Source organism: Natator depressus, chromosome 4 (genome assembly GCF_965152275.1).
Source record: "Natator depressus isolate rNatDep1 chromosome 4, rNatDep2.hap1, whole genome shotgun sequence".
Classification (NCBI taxonomy): domain Eukaryota; kingdom Metazoa; phylum Chordata; order Testudines; family Cheloniidae; genus Natator; species Natator depressus.
Window position 1 is genome coordinate 139,331,633 of NC_134237.1, and position 7,057 is coordinate 139,338,689.

Consider the following 7,057-nt stretch of genomic DNA (forward strand, 5'->3'; position numbering starts at 1 on the left):
GACACTGCCAGGCAAAGGAGGGCCAGAGCCCAGCATTTCTCTGCCCCGCAAGGGCCGGCTTTTTGGGAGGCCAAGTAGGGAAAGGGAGGGGGCCACTGGAGGTGCCCCCCGGCTGGCAGTGCCTTCGAAAAAGAAGGGGATGCCCCTGCCACTGGAGAATGCAGGCATCATTCCTATTGCTGGCTGTATTGTAAATTAGAACTCTGCCATGTGAGCTAATTCCCCTGCAAGTCCCCAGCTGCCCTGAGCCACCCATCTCATTCTGGAGGCCACAATGTCCCTGTGGCTCCTTTCCAAAAGGGCTACTTATAAACTAGCTCCCCGTGGGCTGGCTCGCTCAGCTGGTTAGAGCATGGTCCTAATAACGCCAAGGTAGTGGGTTCGAGCCCCATGCTGGCCACTCCACAGGTGGAGGGGGTTCTCTTGTCTTGTCTTTCTTTAGCCGACTGCTCTGGGCAGGGAGGCCAGAAAAGGAAATGGGCTGAGCAGCTGGTAGGGAGCAGGCAAGAGTCCTGGTGGGAGGAGAGTCCATCTGGCACAGGCACTGCAAGTTGCCAGCCTGCGGGGAGGTGGCTCTGGCCACCTCCTTTCCTCCCCTCTCCCAGCTAGTTCCCTGATCTGGTGGTTGAAAGGGACTAAGACCCGGGGCAAAGCCTGGCCAGCTGCCTGCCCGACTTGCAGGAGAAGGTGCATATCACAGGACTGTCATCTCGACCCCATTGTCCTGGGTTGACCTGATAGCCCAAATTCTTGCCGCCTGCACTGTCCACCCAAATGCACCCTACGGGGGGCAGGCCCTCCAGCCCAAGCCACAGAGGAAGACTTATAGTTGCTGTGACAGGTTCAGTCACAGAGACCGACTTGGGACTGTCACCTGATGTGCTGAGATCACCTCTGAGCCCATTTTCCCTGCCAGCTTGGGACTCCAGAACCCTGCCTTGTTGAGCCAGATGCACTAGCCTACTGCAACCCAGACCCAGGTCTGGTCCACACCCCCAAAGCTGCAGACTTTAACCAAAAACTGCTCAGCAGGTCACCTGTCTCCAGGACCCAGACACCCAGCTCCCAGTGGGATCCAAACCCCAAATAAATCCAGTTTACTCTGTATAAAGCTTATACAGGGTAAACTCAGATTGTCCACCCTCTATAACACTGATAGAGAGCTATGCACAGCTGTTTGCTCCCCCAGGTATTAATAATTTACTCTGGGTTCATTAATAAACAGAAGTGATTTTATTAAGTATAAAAAGTAGGACTTATGTGATTTCAAGTAATAACAGACAGAACAAAGTAAATCACCAAGCAAAATAAAGCAAAACAAGTCTAAGCCTAATACATTAAGAAACTGATTACAGATAATATCTTGCCTTCAGAGATGTTCCAATCAGCTTTTTTCACAGACTAGATCCTTTTCTAGTCTGGGCCCGATCCTTTCCCCTGGTATAGTCCTTGTTAGTTCCAGCAGACATCTTAGGTGGAAAACAGGGGCTTTCTCATGTCTGGAAAACCCGCTTTGTTCTGTTCCACCCCCTTTTATAGCTTTGGCACAAGGCAGGAATCTTTTGTCTCTCTGGGTTCCCCCCTTTCCTTCTAAATGGAAAAGTACCAGATTTAAGATAGATTGCATTATCAGTTGACCTGATCATATGTACTGTGAGACCCCAGCCTTCATTCTTCCCGGGCTGGCTTACACGAATGCAGGAAGGCTTGCAAGTAAACAGAGACATTTACAACCAATTGTCCTAGTCAATGGGAGCCATCAAGATTCTAAACCACCATTAATGGCCCACACTTTGCATAATTACAATAGGACCTCAGAGTTAGACTTCATATTTCTAGCTTCAGATACAAGAATGATACATTCATACAAATAGGAGGAATATATTCAGTAGGTTATAACCTTTGTTATGTTTCAGAGTAGCAGCCGTGTTAGTCTGTATTCGCAAAAAGAAAAGGAGGACTTGTGGCACCTTAGAGACTAACCAATTTATTTGAGCATAAAGCTGTAGCTCACGAAAGCTTATGCTCAAATAAATTTGTTAGTCTCTAAGGTGCCACAAGTACTCCTAACCTTTGTTATGATACCTTACAAGAGACCTTTTGCATAAAGCAAATTCCAGTTACATCATATTCACACCCATAAGCATATTTCCATAAAACATATGGAATGCAACATCACAGTCGCTACCTCCAGCTAGGGCAGAGGCTTAAGAGTCGGCCTGGGCCAGGTCGGGCTCGGGCTTCCCTGGACCACAGCCTCCCAATGCATGGACCACACACTGCCCCACATAGCTCACACAGGAAGGATCAGGAGGAGCACTCTCCCAAGGGGCACCAGCCCTCCACGTCAGCTTCCTTTGCTTTCTCTTCTACCCATTTCCTCCCCAATTCTTTGGGCCTCAGAAGATCCCTCCCTGGGACGCAGGGAAGACACAGGCACGGGAGTCTAGTACCCCCAGGCAAACACACATACTCACCGTTTTGCAGAGGCTATTGTGGCACTGTAGAAATCCCATTCAGATCCATGGAAGTGGTCAACCTGTATGTCAAAAGGCCCTACATGTGGAAAAAGACGACTTTCTTCTAGTAAAAACACTTTTCCTTCGGCTAACCTTCCAAATTTTCACATGGCTGTAAAGAGGAAAACGCACCAACACACACATGCTGTGACAAAGTTCCTCCTCTGCCTTGGTGGGTCCTGTGCTTACTGGCAGATTTGCTCACCTCAGAGGTTCACGGCAGCCCTCAGTTTGGCCATTTTCATGGCTCGAATCTGCCATTCACTCAGTTAGCTTCATCACTGGCCAGCATGGGGAAAGGAAGAAGAACAATCCCCACAGTCTCTGCTGATCCACCTAGGGATTGAGGAACAGGCCAGAGACCTTCCCCTCTGGTGGAACCCACAGTCCAGGTCAACTCCTCCGGTAACAAGTAGGGAGTTGGGGGAATGGAGGGATGGGGGAACCCTGGCCCACCCTCTACTCTGGGTTCCAGCCCAGGGCCCTGTGGATTGCAGTTGTCTACAGTGGCTCCTGTAACAGCTACAACTCCCTGGGATACTTATCATAGAATCATAGAATATCAGGGTTGGAAGGGACCCCAGAAGGTCATCTAGTCCAACCCCCTGCTTGAAGCAGGACCAATTCCCAGTTAAATCATCCCAGCCAGGGCTTTGTCAAGCCTGACCTTAAAAACCTCTAAGGAAGGAGATTCTACCACCTCCCTAGGTAACGCATTCCAGTGTTTCACCACCCTCTTAGTGAAAAAGTTTTTCCTAATATCCAATCTAAACCTCCCCCATTGCAACTTGAGACCATTACTCCTCGTTCTGTCATCTGCTACCACTGAGAACAGTCTAGATCCATCCTCTTTGGAACCCCCTTTCAGGTAGTTGAAAGCAGCTATCAAATCCCCCCTCATTCTTCTCTTCTGCAGACTAAACAATCCCAGCTCCCTCAGCCTCTCTTCATAAGTCATGTGCTCTAGACCCCTAATCATTTTTGTTGCCCTTCGCTGGACTCTCTCCAATTTATCCACATCCTTCTTGTAGTGTGGGGCCCAAAACTGGACACAGTACTCCAGATGAGGTCTCACTTCCCCATGGCCTCCTCCCAACACCTTCTTTATCCTCACCACAGGACCTTCCTCCTGATGTCTGATAATGCTTATACTTCTCAATCTTCCAGTCGTATGCCTTCTCACTCTCAGCTTCTTGCGCCTCTTGCTCCCAGATCCTCGCACACACACCACAAACTGAAGTGAGCTCCTTTTTAAACCCAGGTGCCCTGATTAGCCTGCCTGTCTTAATTGATTCTGGCAGCTTCTTGATTGGCTGCAGGTGTTCTAATCAGCCTGTCTGCCTTAATTGTTTCCAGAAAGTTCCTGATTGTTCTGGAACCTTCCCTGTTATCTTACCCAGGGAAAAGGGACCTACTTAACCTGGGGCTAATATATCTGCCTTCAATCACTCTCCTGTAGCCATCTGGCCTGACCCTGTCACAACGCACACACACAGTCCTAATGCTCCCCAGCCAAAAATAAAAGAAAGGAAACAATTTCGCAATGGACACCCTGCCACAACAGTACACCTGTGAAAATGAAACCGGATTGCTGGACATTATGCAAAAGGGGGCGGATGGAAAGCTGCCAAAATGGAGATGGTGTGGAAAGGTAGAGACCCACCACTGCGCTTCCTTTTCATACTTCTTGCAACAGCTGATGAACTCTCACGGGCTTTTCACATCTGAGCCTATGCTAGCGGAACACCTTGAGGAGCTTCCCAGGGGCTGCCTGGGTCAGCTGGACTGAGCATTAAGAGACCTGAGCCTGCCCCCTACTCCGGGTCCCAGCCCTGCCCACTACTCTGGGTCCTGGCCCAGGGACCCTGCAGCTCTTTAATTTCTCATCAGTGCTGCTTCAAATTCCCTGGGCCATTTCCCTGCAGCCCCAGCACTTTCTTCACCCTATTCCCAGGGCCTTGAGCCTGCAAGCCCCAGTAGCCAGCCAGGAGCTCTCTCTAGATCCCTCCGTCCCTGCTAGCAGCTGCCCTGTCTGAGGTGCTACCCTCCTGCAGCCCTCTAGGAACTGATATCTGCTGGGAGAGCAATACAGTGGTGCATAGACAATCCAGGAAGTTTTTGGAAAGCGTAGGGGACAATTTCCTGGTGCAAGTGCTAGAGGAGCCAACTAGGGGAGGAGCTTTTCTTGACCTGCTGCTCACAAACCGGGAAGAATTAGTGGGGGAAGCAAAAGTGGATGGGAATCTGGGGGGCAGTGACCATGAGTTGGTCGAGTTCAGGATCCTGATGCAGGGAAGAAAGGTAAGCAGCAGGATACGGACCCCGGACTTCAGGAAAGCAGACTTCGACTCCCTCAGGGAACAGATGGGTAGGATCCCCTGGGGGACTAACATGAAGGGGAAAGGAGTCCAGGAGAGCTGGCTGTATTTTAAAGAATCATTATTGAGGTTACAGGGACAAACCATCCCGATGAGTCGAAAGAATAGTAAATATGGCAGGCGACCAGCTTGGCTTAACGGTGAAATCCTAGCGGATCTTAAACATAAAAAAGAAGCTTACAAGAAGTGGAAGGTTGGACATATGACCAGGGATGAGTATAAAAATATTGCTCGGGCATGTAGGAATGAAATCAGGAGGGCCAAATCGCACCTGGAGCTGCAGCTAGCAAGAGACGTCAAGAGTAACAAGAAGGGTTTCTTCAGGTATGTTGGCAACAAGAAGAAAGCCAAGGAAAGTGTGGGCCCCTTACTGAATGAGGGAGGCAACCTAGTGACAGAGGATGTGGAAAAAGCTAATGTGCTCAATGCTTTTTTTGCCTCTGTCTTCACGAACAAGGTCAGCTCCCAGACTGCTGCGCTGGGCATCACAGCATGGGGAGAAGATGGCCAGCCCTCTGTGGAGAAAGAGGTGGTTAGGGACTATTTAGAAAAGCTGGACGTGCACAAGTCCATGGGGCCGGACGAGTTGCATCCAAGAGTGCTAAAGGAATTGGCGGCTGTGATTGCAGAGCCACTGGCCATTATCTTTGAAAACTCGTGGCGAACGGGGGAAGTCCCGGATGACTGGAAAAAGGCTAATGTAGTGCCCATCTTTAAAAAAGGGAAGAAGGAGGATCCTGGGAACTACAGGCTAGTCAGCCTCACCTCAGTCCCCGGAAAAATCATGGAGCAGGTCCTCAAAGAATCAATCCTGAAGCACTTACATGAGAGGAAAGTGATCAGGAACAGTCAGCATGGATTCACCAAGGGAAGGTCATGCCTGACTAATCTAATCGCCTTCTATGATGAGATTACTGGTTCTGTGGATGAAGGGAAAGCAGTGGATGTATTGTTTCTTGACTTTAGCAAAGCTTTTGACACAGTCTCCCACAGTATTCTTGTCAGCAAGTTAAAGAAGTATGGGCTGGATGAATGCACTATAAGGTGGGTAGAAAGTTGGCTAGATTGTCGGGCTCAACGGGTAGTGATCAATGGCTCCATGTCTAGTTGGCAGCCGGTGTCAAGTGGAGTGCCCCAGGGGTCGGTCCTGGGGCCGGTTTTGTTCAATATCTTCATAAATGATCTGGAGGATGGTGTGGATTGCACTCTTAGCAAATTTGCGGATGATACTAAACTGGGAGGAGTGGTAGATACGCTGGAGGGCAGGGATAGGATACAGAGGGACCTAGACAAATTGGAGGATTGGGCCAAAAGAAATCTGATGAGGTTCAATAAGGATAAGTGCAGGGTCGCACTTAGGACGGAAGAACCCAATGCACCGCTACAGACTAGGGACCGAATGGCTAGGCAGCAGTTCTGCGGAAAAGGACCTAGGGGTGACAGTGGACGAGAAGCTGGATATGAGTCAACAGTGTGCCGTTGTTGCCAAGAAGGCCAATGGCATTTTGGGGTGTATAAGTAGGGGCATAGCGAGCAGATCGAGGGACGTGATCGTTCCCCTCTATTCGACATTGGTGAGGCCTCATCTGGAGTACTGTGTCCAGTTTTGGGCCCCACACTACAAGAAGGATGTGGATAAATTGGAGAGAGTCCAGCGAAGGGCAACAAAAATGATGAGGGGTCTGGAACACATGACTTATGAGGAGAGGCTGAGGGAACTGGGATTGTTTAGTCTGCAGAAGAGAAGAATGAGGGGGGATTTGATAGCTACTTTCAACTACCTGAGAGGTGGTTCCAGAGAGGATGGTTCTAGACTATTCTCAGTGGTAGAAGAGGACAGGACAAGGAGTAATGGTCTCAAGTTGGAGTGGGGGAGGTTTAGGTTGGATATTAGGAAAAACTTTTTCACCAAGAGGGTGGTGAAACACTGGAATGTGTTACCTAGGGAGGTGGTAGAATATCCATCCTTAGAAGTTTTTAAGGTCAGGCTTGACAAAGCCCTGGTTGGGATGATTTAATTGGGGATTGGTCCTGCTTTGAGCAGGGGGTTGGACTAGATGACCTCCTGAGGTCCCTTCCAACCCTGATATTCTATGATTCTATGAACCCCGTCCTCTTTCCTGGGATCCCTGGAGCAACTGACCACCTCTGCCCCTGCAG

The 7,057-nt window shown here is 49.6% G+C and overlaps 1 non-coding gene across 1 annotated transcript; it reads left to right on the plus strand.

Annotated features, from left to right (window-relative positions):
* The first annotated feature begins 326 nt into the window (after window positions 1–326).
* Window positions 327–400, plus strand: TRNAI-AAU (transfer RNA isoleucine (anticodon AAU)). The gene has a single exon. It is a non-coding gene; the product is annotated as a tRNA-Ile (tRNA).
* The last annotated feature ends 6,657 nt before the right edge of the window (window positions 401–7,057 follow it).